General features: G+C 41.5%; 1 protein-coding gene and 1 long non-coding RNA gene across 6 annotated transcripts in view; one reads left to right on the top strand and one right to left on the bottom strand.

Annotated features, from left to right (window-relative positions):
* Nucleotides 1-15,649: 15,649 nt before the first annotated feature.
* The window catches only part of LOC140716912 (uncharacterized), a 123,086-nt gene continuing 119,149 nt past the window's right edge, over nucleotides 15,650-19,586 (bottom strand). For all 5 annotated transcript variants that reach the window (XR_012096385.1, XR_012096386.1, XR_012096382.1 and 2 more), the window contains one exon: nucleotides 15,650-18,888. This is a non-coding gene — a long non-coding RNA (uncharacterized lncRNA). The remainder of the gene's footprint in view (nucleotides 18,889-19,586) is intronic.
* LOC140716909 (uncharacterized) overlaps nucleotides 18,739-19,586 on the top strand; it is a 33,181-nt gene continuing 32,333 nt past the window's right edge. The window contains exon 1 of the mRNA XM_073029999.1: nucleotides 18,739-18,871. The gene's annotated coding sequence lies outside the window, so the exon portion shown is untranslated. The remainder of the gene's footprint in view (nucleotides 18,872-19,586) is intronic.

The raw sequence follows: 19,586 nt of genomic DNA, 5'->3' as shown, positions 1-19,586 counted from the left end.
CAACCTCCAACCCAGCACAGACGCCTGCCACACCTTTCCTGGGCAGCTGCAACAGGCGAGCCTGCGGCATGAGGACCTGATCCCCACACAATCAAGGCCATGCGGCTACCCTGCCGTTAGTTTCACCAATGAGCCAGTGAACTGGACTTGCAGTATTCTACATTACAAATGTCCAGTAGGGTCTTCTGATCACAAGCAAAGTGAAGCAAAATGGCCCCCTCCCTGTTGCCATTAATAAATGCATTGAATGTTGTATCAGCTGACATTAACAGTGTGAGTCTAGAGAGACCAGAATCTTAACTAAGCTGACAGAGAGATTAGAGTTCAAAGTAAATTTATTATCAAAGTATGTATATGTGAAATGTTTAAGGAGAACATGAGGGCAAACTACTTCGCCCCAGAGAGAGGTGAGAGTATGGAAGGAGCTGCCAGCAGAAATGTTGGATGTGAGTTTAATTTCAACATTAAAGAGAAGATGGGATAAGTACATGAATTGGAAGGGTAGGTGAGGTTATGAACTAGGTGCTGGTCAATGGGTCTAGGAGGAATAATAGTTTGGTATAGACTGGATGGAGTAAAGGGCCTATTTCTTTGTTGTGTCCCATGACTCTGCTACCATATGCTATGTTGAGTTTCATTTTTTTGCAAGCATTTACAGGAATATTAAAATACAATATAATCTGCAAAAAATGTACTTAAAGACTGACAAACAAACTAATGTGCAAAAGAAGACAAACTCTGCAAAAAAAAATGGAAACATGAGTTGTAAAGATTCCATGGAAGTGAGTCATAGGTCATGGAATCAGTTTTCAAGAGAATGTTGGGTGTCTTGCAGCCTTGCCAGGGAGGAGAATAGTAGAATACTCAGAAGTGCAGCTTCAACAACACTCAATCTACAAATTCCAAGCTACAGTAACTTGTTTGATAGGGACTATTGCTAATGCAGGATCCACAACTCTAAATATTTGACTCCCTTCACTGATGTAGTGTATACATCAAATAGGAATGTGCTGTGAAGATGTTTCCCAAATTTGTAAGTTCTGTAGAAGACAATTGATGCACTAATATATGACTATTCATGTTCACCCACAAACCATCCCATCCTCACATGGAAATGTATCTCTTTTCAAACTAGATGTCAGTGTTACAGCAGTTAGTACTGTTGCTTCACATCTCCAAGGGAGTGGGTTCCTATCTGACCTCATGTTCTGTCTGCATGGAGTTTGCACATAATCAGCTCTATTACCATTGATATATGTCATGAAATCTGTTGTTTTGCAGTGACAGTACAGTGTAATACTTTTTTAAAAATTGAGTTGTAATAAAATATATAAAAAATAAATTCTTAACACCAGAAAGGGTACAGATGCTGAAAATCCAGAGCAACTCTCACAATATGGTGGTGGAACTCAGGAGAACAGGCAGCATCTATGGAAATAAATAAAACAGTTGACATTTTGGACTGAGACCCTTCTTCAGGACTGAAATGGAAGGAGGAAGCCACCAGAAGAAGTACGGTAAATAAATAGTGCAAAAAGAGAGCAAAATAGTAAGGTAGGGTTCATGGATAGTATAAAAATCTGATGGTGGAGGGAAAGAAACGTTTTCTAAAATGGTAAGTGTGTGCCTTCAGGATACCGTACCTCCTCCCTGATGGTAGTAATGAATCTATCAGCAACAAAGTGATTTCCTCAAAGTCCACAAAATGTGCTACTGTGAATTGTCACATAGTGCAGGTAAGTGGCATAAGAATGAAAAGGAGAACTTGAGCATGTGTGGTGAGAGTAAATCACAAAGCAACCATAGAGTAAGTGTGACTGGTGGGATTGATTTACTGGCATAGACCAATGAGCCAGTACTGATGTTTCAGAGAAGATATGTTTACTGTGTCATAGTAAGCATAGGGTTGCAGGGTGATGAATTTTCTCAACTTCCCTCTAATCCTCTAAACTACTGATTGAAATTCATTCCCTTATTTACTATCCTCTCTATTAAGGAAATAAATCTCTAGCCTCAAATCTCCTCTCAATCTCATTTGTTCTAAAGAAATTGACTCCATTCAGTCTCTCCTTGTAAATCTCTGCACCTTTACTAGTTCTATCACACTTCCCATATTGTGGTGACCAGAACTGGTCCTACTCTTGATACTCTTGAGAAATGGTGTTTTGCCCCTGCTCTAATGTTCTCTGCCCTAGCCAATAAATCTATCTCCTTAACCAGTTAGCTTAATGTTTTTTCCCACATTAAGTGATTTGCAGACATGATCTCCATGCATTCCAAGACCCCTTTTTTTTTTAACATTTCTTAGTGTCTTACCATTTATCTTATTCATTCTCAAATATATTTTCCTACACTTCTCAAGATTGGCTGGTATTTGTGCCCAAAAAAAAATCACTATTCTAAACCTAAAATGTTCTTCCCCAGTGCCAATGATACTGACAATGTTAATATCACTAGCAAATCTATTAATTGTGACCCTTGTATTTGTCCAAATTTTGTATGTACAGTATGTGTGTATATACTAATGCATGTACTCAGTGGCCACTTTAGGTATAATGGAACACTTGCTTGTTAATGCAAGTATCTAATCAGCCAATCATGTGGCAGCAACTCAATACATAAAAGTATGCGGACATGGTCAAGAGCTTCAGTTGTTCAGACCAAGTATCAGGATGGGGAAGAAATGTGATCTTAAGTGATTTTGACCATGGAATGATTATTGGTGCCATACGGGGTGGTTTGAGTATCTCAGAAACTGTTGATCTCATACACGACAGTCGCTCGAGTTTACAGAGAATGGTGTGGGAAAAAAAACGTCCAGTGAATGACACTTATGTGGATGAAAATGTTTTGTTAATGAAAGAGATCAGAGGAGATTGGCCAGATTGGTTCAAGCTGACAGAAAGGTGATAGTGACTCAAATAACCACACATTGCAACGGTGGTGTGCAGAGGAGCATCTCTAAATGCACAACATGTCGAACCTCGAAGTGGATGGACTACAGCAGCAGAAGAACACACCAAGTTCATCGAGTCTACCTAATGAAATGGCCACTTTATTATCTAACATAGCAATTCACAAGCCCAACAGTAATTAGTCGTAGTCTTCTGCATCCTGTTTTATAGACAATAGGTGCAGAAGTAGACCATTCGGCCCTTCGAGCCTGCACCGCCATTCTGAGATCATGGCTGATCATCTACTATCAATACCCGGTTCCTGCCTTGTCCCCATATCCCTTGATTCCCCTATTCATAAGATACCTATCTAGCTCCTTCTTAAAGCATCCAGAGAATTGGCCTCCACTGCCTTCCGAGGCAGTGCATTCCAGACCCCCACAACTCTCTGGGAGAAGAAGTTTTTCCTTAACTCTGTTCGAAATGACCTACCCCTTATTCTCAAACCATGCCCTCTGGTACTGGACTCTCCCAGCATCTGGAACATATTTCCTGCCTCTATCTTGTCCAATCCCTTAATAATCTTATATGTTGCAATCAGATCCCCTCTCAATCTCCTTAATTCCAGCGTGTACAAGCCCAGTCTCTCTAACCTCTCTGCGTAAGACAGTCCAGACATCCCAGGAATTAACCTCGTGAATCTACGCTGCACTTCCTCTACAGCCAGGATGTCCTTCCTTAACCCTGGAGACCAAAACTGTACACAATACTCCAGGTGTAGTCTCACCAGGGCTCTGTACAAATGCAAGAGGATTTCCTTGCTCTTGTATTCAATTCCCTTTGTAATAAAGGCCAACATTCCATTAGCCTTCTTCACTGCCTGCTGCACTTGCTCATTCACCTTCAGTGACTGATGAACAAGGACTCCTAGATCTCTTTGTATTTCTCCCTTACCTAACTCTACACCGTTCAGATAATAATCTGCCTTCCTGTTCTTACTCCCAAAGTGGATAACCTCACACTTATTCACATTAAACGTCATCTGCCAAGTATCTGCCCACTCACCCAGCCTATCCAAGTCACCCTGAATTCTCCTAACATCCTCATCACATGTCACACTGCCACCCAGCTTAGTATCATCAGCAAACTTGCTGATGTTATTCTCAATGCCTTCATCTAAATTGTTGATGTAAATCGTAAACAGCTATGGTCCCAATACCGAACCCTGTGGCACCCCACTAGTCACCACCTGCCATTCAGAGAAACACCCATTCACCGTTACCCTTTGCCTTCTATCTGCCAACCAGTTTTCTATCCATGTCAATATCTTCCCCCCAATGCCATGAGCTCTGATTTTACCCACCAATCTCCTATGTGGGACCTTATCAAATGCCTTCTGAAAATCGAGGTACACTACATCCACTGGATCTCCCTTGTCTAACTTCCTGGTTACATCCTCGAAAAACTCCAACAGATTAGTCAAGCACGATTTACCCTTGGTAAATCCATGCTGGCTCGGCCCAATCCTATCACTGCTATCTAGATATGCCACTACTTCATCTTTAATAATGGACTCTAGCATCTTCCCCACTACTGATGTTAGGCTGACAGGACGATTGTTTTCTCCCTCCCTCCTTTCTTAAAAAGTGGGATAGCATTAGCCATTCTCCAATCCTCAGGAACTGATCCTGAATCTAAGGAACATTGGAAAATGATTACCAATGCATCCGCAATTTCCAGAGACACCTCCTTTAGTACCCTAGGATGCAGACCATCTGGACCTGGGGATTTGTCAGCCTTCAGTCCCATCAGTCTACTCATCACCGTTTCCTTCCTAATGTCAATCTGTTTCATTTCCTCTGTTACCCTATGTCCTTGGCCCATCCATACATTCTGGGAGATTGCTTGTGTCTTCCCTAGTGAAGACAGATCTAAAGTACTTATTAAATTCTTCTGCCATTTCTCTGTTTCCCATAACAATTTCACCCAATTCATTCTTCACGGGCCCAACATTGTTCTTAACTATCTTCTTTCTCTTCACATACCTAAAAAAGCTTTTGCTATCCTCCTTTATATTCCTGGCTAGCTTGCGTTCGTACCTCATTTTTTCTCCCCGTATTGCCTTTTTAGTTAAGTTCTGTTGTTCCTTAAAAATTTCCCAATCATCTGTCTTCCCACTCACCTTAGCTCTGTCATACTTCTTTTTTTAATGCTATGCAATCTCTGACTTCCTTTGTCAACCACTGTGGCCCCTTTCCCCCCTTTGAATCCTTCCTTCTCCGGGGGATGAACTGATTTTGCATCTTGTGCATTATTCCCAAGAATACCTGCCATTGCTGTTCCACTGTCTTTTCTGCTAGGATATCCGTCCAGTTAACTTTGGCCAGCTCCTCCCTCATGGCTCCATAGTCTCCTTTGTTCAACTGCAACACTGACACCTCTGAACTGCCCTTATCCTTCTCAAATTGCAGATAAAAACTTATCATATTATGGTCACTACCTCCTAATGGCTCCTTTACTTCAAGATCGCCTCTGTTTTCCTTCTGTTCAACTGTGACCAGAAGCCTAGGCACCTTAAACCCTGGATTAAAGACACCTCAAGAACACACAATGAAGTAACAACGGAAATTGAGAAAACTATCTTAGTGAAAGCAATGAGTTTGTATGATTAATCATTTGTAACTTTGTAGATGCTTCCTCTTTGAGGTGTCCAGAACAAAGAGTTTGGATCATAAAAGCTAGGTCGTTTAGGTGTGACTTTTAGACCAAAGGTTAGTTGATATTTGGAATTCTCTCTCCAAAAAGCTATTCAAGTTCATGTTTATTGCTATTTGCCTGTACATATATACAACCAAATGAAACAATATTCCTCACAATACATACAGTATATCACACAGCATATAAAACAAAATATTACCATAAATAGGTTAGTACAATGTAGTTCAAAGTGGATGTAGTGTGCACCATGGGTAAACAGTAAACACTACAGTAAACAGCTCGCTGTCCTAGTGATGAGACCTCTGTGGTGGCAGGGTATTTGTTAGTCTCACAGCCTGAGGGAAGAAGTAGTTACCTCGTCTGGCAGTCCTAGTTCTAATGCTCCTGTATTTCTTTCCTGACAGTACTGGGGTTGGGAGTGGGGGTAGGAATCCTCAACAATGATTTGTGTCCTTTGTATACAATACTCCCAGTAAATATCACAAATGGGGGACGGAGACCCCGATAATCCTCTTGGCCGTTTTTATTGTCCTCTGCAGGATCTTGCAGTCCAATGCATTGTAGTTTCCGTAGCACACAATGATGCAGCCTGACAGGACACTCTCGATGGTGTTCCTGTAGAAAGTTGTTAGAATGTTTGTGTGTGTGTGGGGGGGGGGGGGGGGGGGGGGGAAAGTCCTTGCACACCTCAATCTCGGTTAATTTAAATGTACTGAATATTTCAGAACTTCTATTGATAGACTTTTTATTGGCTGTAATTTTTGTCAACAATATAGCTAGATGGAGCTAAGATTTAGATCAGCCACAATCTAACTAAATAGTAAAACAAGCTTAACGAACTGAATGGCTTCTGATTGATTTATTCTATTTCCCCTTGCTGGACTTCATGGTTGTACAGTGGTGTGTGTGATTTGATTTGCACCATCTATCATAATATAATCATTTAGAACATTTCACTAAAAAGTACCAAGCCTTATCTAATTTTTCCTCGTCATTTTCTTGATTTATTTGTCCTTTCCTCTCTTAAGTTTGGACAGGTTTGCAGCCAAATAACTAACTAACCGCTTCTCCCTATAAAGATTAAATATGGCAAAGATCAGCTTTATTTGTCATATATGCATGAAATATTCAGTGAAATGTGTTGTTTGCCTCAATAACTGACACAGTCCAAGAATGTGCTGGTGGCAGCTTGCCTGGTGCCAACATAGCATTAGAAAGATCACTAACCCTAACTGTTTGAGGAAATCAGAGCACCCGGAGGGAGCCCATGTGGCCATGGGGAAAACATACAAACTTCCTACAGACAGGTGCTGGAAGTGAATCCAATTGTTGGCACTGCAAAGCATTGCACTAACTGCTATGCTACATTGCCACCCTGACAGTCATTGGCAGACTTTATTCCAGCATCTCCTGTTTTTTTTTACTAGATGCCAAGCTTCTGCAGAGTTTTGCTTTTAAACCCTACCCCTGCCTGCAACCCCCCCCCCCCCACCACCCCAGAATAGCTGTTAGGGAAAATAGTGCTTTTAAAATTAATTTCAAGAACATAAAATGTAAACCACACTGCTGTTTCATCATTGCCCAGCTGAGGGCAGAGGTGAGCCACTATTATTGCAACTATTCAAAGTGCGCACATTTCAAGTGATGGTGGTTCAAAATAAATTATGTTGGATCGTAAGCATTCTTCTTGTTCTTCATGTGCCTTGTGCGTTACACGTTTGGGTGATCATGGCTCTCCACATTGAACGATCCCTCACAGTGTCAATGATATCTCGCACATTTAGATTTGTTAGTTCTTTCACAGTGTCCATATATTTTCTTCTTTGCCTTCCTCTTCCACATTTCCCAAGCATATGGCTGTAATGTAAGGCATTCTATTTTGCCCTTTCTGATGACATGGCTCAGGAATTTAAGTTTCCTCTCATTTAATGTTCTCATTAAAGATCTTCTTGTATGGGCACGTTGGAGTACTCTCTCATTAGTTACCCTATCTCTATATGATATTTTCAGCATTCTTCTAAGAAACCACATTTCTGTTGCTTCTAAGTTTCTTTGGAATTCTGGTGTTATAGTCCATGTTTCGGAAGCATCCAGCAAGATTGACCAGATGTAACATTTTAGTAGCCTAAGCCTTGTTGTCATAGAAATGTGTCTGTTGGTAAAAATGGGTTTCCTGTTTTTGGAAGTTGGTTTTGGCAATGGCAATTCTTTTTATTTCTACTTTACTTCTAGCGTCTTGTGACATAAAGCTACCAAGGTAATTAAAGCTGATCTTTTGTTTCATCTCTTGGTTACCGATGTACAACTGGCAGTTGGGAGTATCCTGCTGTTTTGATAGTACCATACATTTGGTTTTTTTACAGTTGATGGTTAGACCAAAATCTGCACTTGACTGTACTACTTTGTCTAGGAGGATTTGCAAGCATTAGTAACTCAATATTAGAGGTGATTATAAATATCCTGCATATGTGGTTTTTGAAAATATTTTAGATATATACATAAGGGATATCATCTGACAAAATAGAAAATATTGGAAATACTCAGCAGGTCAGACAGCATCTGTGGGAAGAGGACCAGAGTTAATATTTCAGGTCTATGGGAGATTATCAACAGGAAGTGTTCTCTTGGTATTTTTAGAATTCTCTTTTTTTATTTCACATTCCAGTATCAATAATGCTTTGCTTTCTGAGTCATTTTAGCTTTTTTGTCTTCCAGAATACTAGAACATGGATCAGTACAGCACTGAATATGCTGTTCAGCTCACAATGTAATGCTAATCTTGGACCATAAGACATAGGAGCAGAATTAGGCCAATCAGCCTAAGTCTGCTCCGCCATTTCATCATGGCTGTTTTATTATCCCTCTCAACCCCATTCTCTTTGTCCCATAACCTTTGACGCCCTGATTAATCAAGAACCTATCAACCTCTGCGTTAAATATACACAATGACTTGGCCTCCACAGCCGTCTGCAGCAATGAATTCCACAGATTTACCACCCTCTGGCTAAAGAAATTGTTTCTCATCTCTGTTCTAAATGGATGTCCCTCTATTCTGAGGCTGTGCCCTCTGGTCCTAGACTCCCCCCCCCCCCTCCACTGCAGAAATCTTCCTCTCCACATCCACTCTATCTTGGCCTTTTAATATTCAATAGCTTTCAATGAGATCCCCCCCCTCCCCATTCTAAATTCCAGCATGTACAGGCCCAGAGGCATCAAACACTCCTCATATGTTAACCAGCTCATTGCTGGGATAATTTTCATGAACCTCCTCTGGATCCTCTCCAAAAGTCCCTTTGCACCTTTGATTTTTGAATTTTCTCAACATTTAGAACATAATCTATGCTTTTATCCTTCTACCGAAGTATATATATACACGTACACTTCCCAATTCTATATTCCATCTGCCACTTCTTTGACTGTTCTCCTAATCTGTCTAAGTCCTGTAGCCTCTCTACTTCCTCAAAACTATCTGCCCATTCTTCTATTTTCATATCATCTGCAAAATTGGCCGCAAAGCCATCAATTCCTTTATCCAAATCATTAATGTATAATGTAAAAAGAATCAGTCCCATGCAGATCCCTGAGGAATACCAATAGTCACCATCAGCCAACCAGAAAAGGTTCCCTTTATTCCCACACTTTGCCTCCTGTCAATCAGCCAATCCTCTATCTATGCTTGTATGTTTCCTGCAATACCATGGGCTTGTAGCTTGGTAAGTGGCCTCATGTGTGGCACCTTGTCAAAGGCCTTCTGAAAATCCAAGTACACAACATCCACCGATTCTCCTTTGTTTATCCTGCTTGCTATTTCTTCAAAGAATTCCAACAGATTTGTCAGGCAAGATTTTCCCTTGATGAAACTATGCTGACTTTGGCCTATTTTGTCATGTGCCTCCAAATACCCTGACACCTCATCCTTAATAATAGACTCCAAAGTCTTTCCAACCACTGAAGTCAGGCTAACTGACCTATAATTTCCTTTGTTCTTCCTCTCTCCCGTCTTAAAGAGTGGAGTGATATTTGCAATTTTCCAATCCTCCTGGAACCATTCCAGAATCTATTGATCCTTGAAAGATCATTACTAATGCCTCTATAATCTCTTGAGCTGCCTCTTTCAGAACCCTGGGGTGTAGTCCATCTGGTCCAGATGATTTACCTACCTTCAGACCTTACAATTTCCCAAGCACTTTCTCCTTAGTAATAGCAACTACACTCACTTCTGCCCCCCGACACTCTCGCATTTCTGGCATTCGGCTAGTGTCTTCCACAGTGAAGACTGACACAAAATAGTCCGTAAATCTGTCCACCTCTCCAGCATCACTTTCCAGCAGCCTGATACCCACTCTCGCCTCTCTCTTACTCTTTAAATATCTGAAAAAATTTTTGTATCCTCTTTGATATTACCGGCTTCATATTTCACCTTTTCTCTCTTTATGGCTATTTTAGTTGCCATCTGTTGGTTTTTGAAAGCTTCCCAATCTTCCCACTAATTTTTGCTGTACTATATATCTTGATGACAATTTATAATAAATGTCCTCCTCATTCATATTCCCTTCATATTCATGTGCCTATCAAACTTCACCAAACTGCCTGGTTCTATTACTACTCACAATGGGACAACCAGAACTGCATGCAATAATTTAAGTGTGGTCTGACTAAAGTTATAGATAGCTGCAGCATAATTTCCTTATTGATAGGCACATGAATGAGAGGAAAATGGAGGGATATGGACATTGGGTAGGATAAAGGATTAGTTTAGTTGGCCACTTGATTATTAATTTATTTGGTTCAGTACAGCATTGAGGGCTGACGGGCCTGTACCTGTGCTGTACAGTTCTATATTCTATGTTATCCCTCCCAGCAGTACCTGTTACAGAGGGAAATGGCAACAGGGGAATCCTGACAATCTGCTTACTCACATTCTACCACTTAGCTACATAGCCATGTAGAAATATATCTGTAACCCTGAAGTCTTTATGAATTTATAACTTTCGTCAAATGTTATGTGACAAAATGGAACCTGTATAATCCCAGAGTGCTTTGCAAATTTTCTGATGTAGTTTTTATAAGAAGCTTGCAAGAGTGTGTGATTTGAGCTGGGAATTTTTGACATTACATCACTAAAAGCAAAAAAACAGGACACAGCTGTTGGGAGAGAAGCCTTAAAGACAAATGGGCTCATTCAAGATAGATGTGAGATAAAACAGGAATGCAATTAAGGGATGGAACAACCTCAAAGACATGAAGTTAATGAATTACTGGACTCTGTAATTGTATAAAAATGATCTGTTTTGAGCTGTATGATTGAAGCTATTGTAACTCTCACTTCGGCTAGCGGCTTAATATAGGGGGTGATAACCCCTGGCCCGACCAAACTTAAGAAATCTCATTTGAGTGGATGCTACATAATGTGTCCCCTGTTACAAATCAGTACCCCGAAATAATGAACAGTACACAATATATGATTAAATGATTAATCTTTATAATTCTTACTTTGATTATATGGTTAGTAAAGAAATTTTTAAAAAGGGCCCAATCTTATTAAGCAGTTTGTTGCGCAAAGTTGGAGCTCACTGATGAGCCGATTGTCCACCATCGACCTCCTCCGATCGTTGTTGCCCTTCGGACCCTCACTCCGAGTCCACTCCGTCCGGCGATCTACCAACTCTCTCCACTTGCGTCTTCTCTCCTCATCTCTCCCCGGCAAAGCCCGCGAAAAGGCTCCTTCCAGATTCACAAGACAGAGCAACAATCTCCTGATTGGCTAACATGCATACCACAGTCCTGTTATCTCCAGCCGTAACACAAACATTGCTGCTACAGAGAAACCGTTACCTCAGTAGTGAACATTACAGAGAAACGATTACATTAGCTTTAGCAGTGAAACATTACAGGGAAGCCATTACATTAGCAGTGAATCCTTACAGTGCATTACACTATTTACTGACAACTTAACATACAGAGGCAATCTTCCCTTGCAAGTAATAAAAAGTGCTTACAATCTATTCACTCCGAGTTTGTTGCAGTCTGGTACTGTTTATTTAAAAGACCTTGCTGTATAGTACATGACAGTAAAACAATCTAGCATGGCCAATTACTCTTCTTTGGGATGTGGGATGAAACTAGAACACCAAGAGGAAACTCACACAGACACAGGGAGAACCCAAGGTCAAGACTGAATCAGAGGATAACTTACTCCCATTCTGGTTTCATCAGCAGTGTAGGAACTACATGCTAAAGCACTGGAGTTCCTGAGCTATGACACGGAGCAGAGTTCAAGGATGGTCCACAAGGGCCCTGATATTTCAGGTCCTGAACTTCATTATAGGGATTGGAATTTGATGTGTATTTTCTATTCTGACACTTTATAAAGCATTGTTCAGGCTGCACTTGGAGTATTATCAGCAGCTTTGGGATGTGCTGGCATTAATGAAGGTCCAGCGGAGGTTCATGAGAATGATCCCAGGAATGAAAGAGTTAATGTATGAGGGGTGTTTGATGGCTCTGGGCCTGTACTTGCTGGAGCATAGAAGAATGGTGGTGGGGGGGGGGGGGAGAGATCTCACTGAAACCTATCGAATATTGAAAGGTCTAGATGGAGTGGATGTGGAGAGTGTCATGGTCCGGTCCGTGAAATCCGTATTCCAGTTCACGGACCGGTCCATGTTCCTTATTCCAGGTTTTCCGGTTTCCCCAGTTTCTGTTGAGGCAGCTTATTCTCATTTGGGCTGACTTCATAAATAGCTTCAGGATTCAGCCTCTGGCTACTGGATTGTTCCTGTCCAAACCCCCTGTCTGTATCCCTTCCCTTCACCTTCCGCCTGGAGCCTTGCCTTGCCTCGCCTGGAACCTTCCCTCGCCTGTAACCCTTGCTTTCACTGCTGTCAAGTTCAACCACCGGAGCGAGATAAAGAACTGTCTTTCATTGTTTTGAACTGTCTCTGTGTCCACGCCTTCGCTGGGTAGGTCCGGCCGTTTGCTGCTACCTTGTGTTGAGAACTGTCTCGTCGTATTCTGTATTCTGTGTAATGAGTCCCGGCCCTACGTCCTGTTTCCAAGAAGGGGTCCCAGCTCTGTGTTCCATGTTCCTGTCTCTCCCGCGACTAAGGCTCTGCATTCCTGTCTCTTCCTTAACCAAGTCAAGGCTTCAGGGTCTCGTCCAGTCTTAGCCATGTCCAAGAACCTTGACCTGTCCAAGCCATAGCTTTGTGTTCTCGTTTTGTCCACGTGCCTCACCCAGCCCAGGAGTACCTTGCCCAGCCCGGTGCTGGGGTTCTCTCGTTCTGTGCTGGGGTTCCCTTGTCCTGTCTAGGAGTCTCACGTCCAGTCCTGTTGCCTCTCCTCGTCCTGTAGCCACGTCTTGTCCTCGCCTGGTTCTGGAGTCCGAGCCCGAGTCAAGACCCAGGTTCTTGGTCCTTGTCCAGTCTCTGGCTTGGAGTCCAAGCCCAGGCACCTAGTTTCCAGTTCCATGTCCTGGTTCCGCTATCCTAGTCAAGTCCTAGCCCAGGCCTGGAATCCTTGTCTCGTCCAGGGCCTGTGTCATGTCCAGCGTCCTTTCTTCCTCACTTCCCTTGCTTCCTTGATACACCTAGTCCTCTCCCTAGTTCTTCAGTGTCTGTGTCTTGCATTTGGGTCTGCTCCCAACACCCCCCCTTATGACAGAGAGTCAAGGACCAGAGTGCACAGCCTCAGGGTACAAAGACATCCCTTTAGAACAAGGATGAAAAGGAATTTCCTTAGCCAGAGGGTGGTGATTCTGTAGAATTCATTGTCACAGATGGTTGTGGAGGCCAGGTTATTGGATATATTTAAAGTGGAGGCTGATAGATTCTTGATTAGTGAAAGCATCGAAGGTTATGGGGAGAAAGCAGGAGAATAGGGTTGAGAGGGATCACAAATCAGCCATGATGGAATGGAGGAGCAGACTCGGTTAGCCAAATAGCCTAATTCTGCTCCTTTGTCTTAAGATCTATGGTATATTCAGGTGGGGTTACACTGCATATCACACAAGCTTCACAGGTATGTGACAAGTGGCCTCAAGACATCAGGAGACTGCACCTTGCTGCATGAGGGTTCATCGGTACATGCACAGATACTATATACAAAACATTTTCCCACAGAAACAGTACAATGCATTCCTTCATCTTGGTCCTAATGTCCAGCCACTTATCCCGAGCCTGTGATATCATATAAACAGCTGATCGAGATCTGCCTAGTGAAAATACCTTCTATGGAGATAAATTCTCAAACATTCCTTATAGAAATGCTCTTTCTGATCTCATGAATCAGCCTGGGAAACACTTTAGAAAACCTGGAGATCCAGGAGACTGCAGATGCTGGGACCTGGGGCAGAAAACAAGCTGCTGTATGAACTCAGTGGATCAGGCAGCATCTGTGGAAGCAAAGGGATAGTTGGCATTTAGGGTCGAGACCCTGCCTCAGGACACAAAGTGCCAACTAACCCTGTTGTCTCTACAGATGCTGCCTGACCTGTCGAGTTGCTGCAAGCAGCTTGCTTTTAGTTAACTTTGGATACTTTAAATGTGCTAGTTTATTGGTACCCAACCCTTTTCCAAACAACCTGCAGGTCTATTCCAATTTAACAATGTTCCTTATTAATTATTCCGATTTTAATTTCTGTTCTATTTCCTTTTTGTGATGTACTAGCTGGAGATACATGAATCACTTTCGTTTCAATGAGTTATGATATAACTGAAAGCAGTACTGGTGTACCTGAAGGCACCAAAGACAGGTGCCTGTGGTCGACCTGTAAATTCCCTCACTGCTAGGTCCAAACTGATTTCCCTGATGAGTTCTGTGCTATTAGAATTGTTCTAAAAATTGGTTTTGGTTTTCCTGGTTGGGACACCTGTTCATGATGTTCTACTTTGGCATGGTGACTAAACTTGAGGCTGAACACAAATTGTATGATCAAACCTCAAATATCTATGAGCACTCTGTATACTTAAATTTGTTATCAACACATTTTAAAGAGACATCTATATTTTAAAGAACAGCGGTCCTTGTGCTGACCTCAGAAAACATTAAAGATTACCTTTATTTATCACATGTACATCAAAATATACAGAAAAGCGTCAATCTGTGTCAATGACCAACACAGTCAGATGATGTGCTGTAGGTGACCTGCAATGTCGCTATACTTCTGGCACCATCTACTAATCTGTGCATCTTTAGATTGCCTGTGGGAGGAAACCCACTCAGTCAGGAGGAGAACGTACAGACAGCGGCGGGAATTGAACTCAGACCACTGGTGCTGTAAAACATTGCTCTAGCCGCTATGCTATTCTGCTGTGCCGTTTGAACACCTCAGTCAATCTTTCACTACTCCTTCTCAGGAAATTGCTGTAGTACAGTAAATATGGACTTCTCAAGTCACCTAATAGATTGTCACTGTGGTTTGAAGACCGTGGAATAAAGTAAACACTTAACTGCTGCTTTTCTTTAATTAATTTATTTTATTTGTTTAGCGATAACAGTGTGGAACAGGCCCTTCTTGCCCAATAAGCCACACTGCCCGGCAACCCACCGATTTAACACAAGACTAATCACAGGACAATTTACAGTGACCAATTGGGCTACAATTTCCAGTCTGTGTTCTGACAGGCTGCATCACTGTCTGGTATAGAGGGGCTACGGCACAGGAACGAAAGAAGCTGCAGAAGGTTGTAAATCTAGTCAGCTCCATCTTGGGCACTAGCCTACAAAGCAATCAGGACATCTTTAGGGAGCGATGTCTCAGAAAGGCAGGGTCCATTATTAGGGACTTCCAGCACCCAGGGCATGCCCCTATCTTACTGTTACCATCAGGTAGGAGGCACAGAAGCCTGAAGGCACACACTCAGTGATTCAGGAACAGCTTCTTTCTCTCTGCCATCTGTTACGTACTCCGTAACTGGGTGTCTAACCAGCAGAGAAAGAAGAATTCGTTGGAGTCTGGTGGTACTATACTAAAGGTGTTTATTAATAAAAATAAGCAAAACCATATCAATAATGCAAATAAAGATATAAAACCAGTTAGCAGTAATAAACCTAAAAGTGTAGGAATAATAATAATCAATAATAAACAAGCTCTATCGATGTCTAGGGGTAAATAAATTGTCATAGAAAAGTATAAAGTTCAGTTCAGTTCATGAGTGCTGATGTAGTTATGATTGTTGTATTGTAATCGTTGGAGAGAGAGAGACAGAACGAGCGAGATGTAACAGCTACAGTCAGGCAAACCTTTCTTTGCTTTCTTAATCCGTCGTATCGGTGTGGTCATTCAGTTATGACCTCTCCGTCCTTCTGCTAGACCGTTCTTCTGTGATGGACTCATCACTCTGGCATGAGTGGACACACACACAAGTCCCCACCGGCCCTGCTTTAACACTGATAGCCTTAATGACCGACCTCCTGGTTTGGTCTTCGAAGCCCCCACCTTTCTTGTGGGTTCCAACACTCGATCAGTGTCCACTGGCGTGTCTGGAGGGTGTCTCTCCAGACCTGTCTTTTATCCCTACTAATGGGGACTCAGCTATCCATCGCTCCTGAATGAATGTGTCCATCAAATAAGGTCACTCCCTCAGTCCACTGAGGAATGTTTATGAGCAAACTATTGTCCTTGCAGTGAAACAGTAAATAATTCAAAAAGGAGTCACAATACAGTTAATCAGCAATTTCCCCCTCTCTCTTATCTGTCGCCGATGTTCTTGCTTGTTTTTCCGTCTCTCTTTCTCATGGTCAGCATAGGAACAGTAATAGTTCGTGTTTCTCTTGGGAGGGGAATGGTTAACTCTGTACCCCATTGTCCATCAGGTCTATTCATCACTCGTAACACATCCGATTCTGATACGGACTTTGAAGCTTTGGACACTACCTCACTTTTTTAATACACAATGTTTCTGTTTTTGCACATTTTTAAATAATCTATTCAATATACATAATTGATTTACTTGTTTATTTACTATTATGTTTTATTTTATTTATTTTTTCTCTTTCTGCTATATTATGTATTGCATTGAACTGCTGCTGCTAAGTTAACAAATTTCACATCACATGCCAGTGATAATAAACCTGATTCTGATTCTGATTCTGAACAGTGAGGTAAAGACAGGCTAAAGGAATGTGGCTAGGGAGCAGATCCAACTTACTGCTGAGAAAGAAAAAGCATTACATTTTGATAGGAAGGTTGAGAAAGGGCCGTACGATCTAGAGGTGCAAGAACCAACAGATCTGTGGGGATATTCCAAGTTTCAAAATTGTTTATCGTCATTCTTCAGTATACACATGCAAAGGAGAACAAAATAATTATTACTCCCAATCTGATGCACAATAAGGAACACAATAAAATACAAAAAACACAATAATTATAAATATTAAAGCAATCTTATAAAACAAAATATACAAGTATCTGTTTGAGTGTGGCTATATATACATAAAATTAGTTGACATAATAGTCCAGGGGTTCCCAACCTTTTTTATGCCATGGATCCCCACCATTAACTGAGGGGTTGATGGACCCCAGGTTGGGAACCCCTGTAGTAAACTGTTTGTATGTCCATAAAGTGACACTAGGTGCAGGAGTACCTGAACATAAGGTGGCTCTGACAGGAAATGATAGTGACAAAGTCACTCTGGGCAAGAGGAATTCTGGGTAGCAGCAATTCATTGAAGGGGGCAGGGTAGGTTGAGGAGATGATTAGGAAACAGAAGTGCAGAATTCAAGAGCAAGACCGTCAAGATGAATCTTTATAAAACTTTGTTCCATCACAGTTCTGTTCTGGGAGCCATGTGTGTAGGAAAGTTGTGAAGGCTTCAGGTCAGGTGCAGTACGTGTACTAGAATGACTCCAGTAATGAATTACATGGATAACTTGAAGAATATTTTCCTTGGAACAGAGAAGGACGTGATGGCATCTGGTAGAGGTTTTTAAAGTTATGAAAGTTATCAACAGAGGAGAAAAAAAGTACTATGTTCATTGGTGGAGAATCAATAACTTGAGGAAATAAAACTGTAAGGCCATTCAGCCCATCAAGTCTGCTCTGCCATTCATTCATGGCTGATTTGTTTTTTCAACCCCATTCACCTGTCTCTTTCCTGTATTCCTTAACTCACATATCATATTAAGAACCTGCCAATCTCTGCATTATAAACATCCAATGACTTGGCCTCTGTGGCAATGAATTCCAGAGATTCACTCCTGCCTGGCTGAAGAAATTCTTCCTCACCTCAGTTTTAAATGGACATTCTTTTATTCTGAGACTGTGCCCTCAGATTCGAGGTTACCCTGTTAATGGGAACATCCTCTCTCTATGCATGTAGGATGAAGATGATTGGTAGAAGAACCAAAACTAACACGGGGAAAATCCCTTTAATGCACCATTGTAGATCTAATGGCCCCTTCCCTGCTATAACCATTCTGTAATTCCTTGACCACATGATATGGGCACTGAGATCTGGAAGTACATTTCACTGATAAAATGTCCTCAAGCCTTAAATTTGCCAAGTGCTTATTTCCCTGCTCCAAACCACAATAGTAATGTGAACAACAGCATCATTAATATTTTTGCCTCAAGTCAAAAGTTGTGTGTTTGTGGTCAAGGCTTAAGCCGGCACTCCTGCAATGCTGAACTATGAACGTTATCTTTTGCATGAGACATTAAACTGGGGGCCCACCTGCCCCCTCAGACAGATACAAGTACTCCTTGACACTATTTCAAAGAAGAACAATGGAAGTATTCCTGGTGTCCTGTCCAACACTGATCATTTAATAAATTTCTAACATTATTTTGCTGTTTAAATTGGATGTAAACTACCTTGGGCCATCCTGAAGTTAGCTCCCTGTGAATGCTCTACAAAATCGCCCCATTACCTATCACACACTTTGAAGCATTCTGATAAGGAAATAAACAGCATTACACATATGTTTATTATTTGTTAACGCTATTAATTTGTTGAATTATTGTTTATATAAATTAAAGTTCTTTTCTGAACACTTCCATTTTTTTCAGAAAAGAGGCTGCCTTTCTAAAAAAAAATAAGAAAAGGGCAGTTGAAGCCTCCTTCATTACAGCAGTGTGGTTTCCTGAACACAAAACCCTGTAACGGAAGCACAGTGATACAACTGGCTGCCTTGAAGAAAACAGAGCCGGTCACTGACGAGGAGAAAATCCGGGCTTCAGTTGAACAGATGAAGTATTGAATGGGATTCCATTGAGGCAGCTTTACAACAAAATTATTGGTGGAGAGATCAACATCTCGTAAGTTGTTCCTTGCTCTGAAACAAACAAAAGTGATTAGTAAAAGTCATGTTTTGGCCAGAAACCTCTTTATTAATTACAACAGTTTTTAATTTAGTTATAAGATCTTAATTTAAAATGTCAGTGTTGCAGTTCAGTGTGTTTGAATTTCATGTAAGAATGCTCTAAATTATAGAAAAATAGAAACATAGAAAATAGGTGCAGGAGTAGGCCATTCGGCCCTTCGAGACTGCACCACCATTCAGTATGATCATGGCTGATCATCCAACTCATAACCCTGTACCTGCTTTCTCTCCATACCCCCTGATCCCTTTAGCCACAAGGGCCATATCTAACTTCTTCTTAAATATAGCCAATGAACCGGCCTCAACTGTTTCCTGTGGCAGAGAATTCCACAGATTCACCACTCTCTGTGTGAAGAAGTTTTTCCTCATCTCGGTCCTAAAAGGCTTCCCCTTTATCCTTTAACTGTGACCCCTCATTCTGGACTTCCCCAACATCGGAAACAATCTTCCTGCATCTAGCCTGTCCAATCCCTTTAGAATTTTATACGTTTCAATAAGATCCTCCCTCAATCTTCTAAATTCCAGTGAGTATGACAGATTTTCTCTGGTACCACCAATAATGTAACAGCTTTAAGTCAGTAACCCAGAGAATCTCAGATGGTTGTTACCAAGCAGGATTTAACAATTGTCTACAAATTAGAATATATGGC

This window comes from Hemitrygon akajei, chromosome 26 (genome assembly GCF_048418815.1).
Source record: "Hemitrygon akajei chromosome 26, sHemAka1.3, whole genome shotgun sequence".
Classification (NCBI taxonomy): Eukaryota; Metazoa; Chordata; class Chondrichthyes; order Myliobatiformes; family Dasyatidae; genus Hemitrygon; species Hemitrygon akajei.
This window is presented reverse-complemented; position numbering and strand designations above follow the sequence as displayed.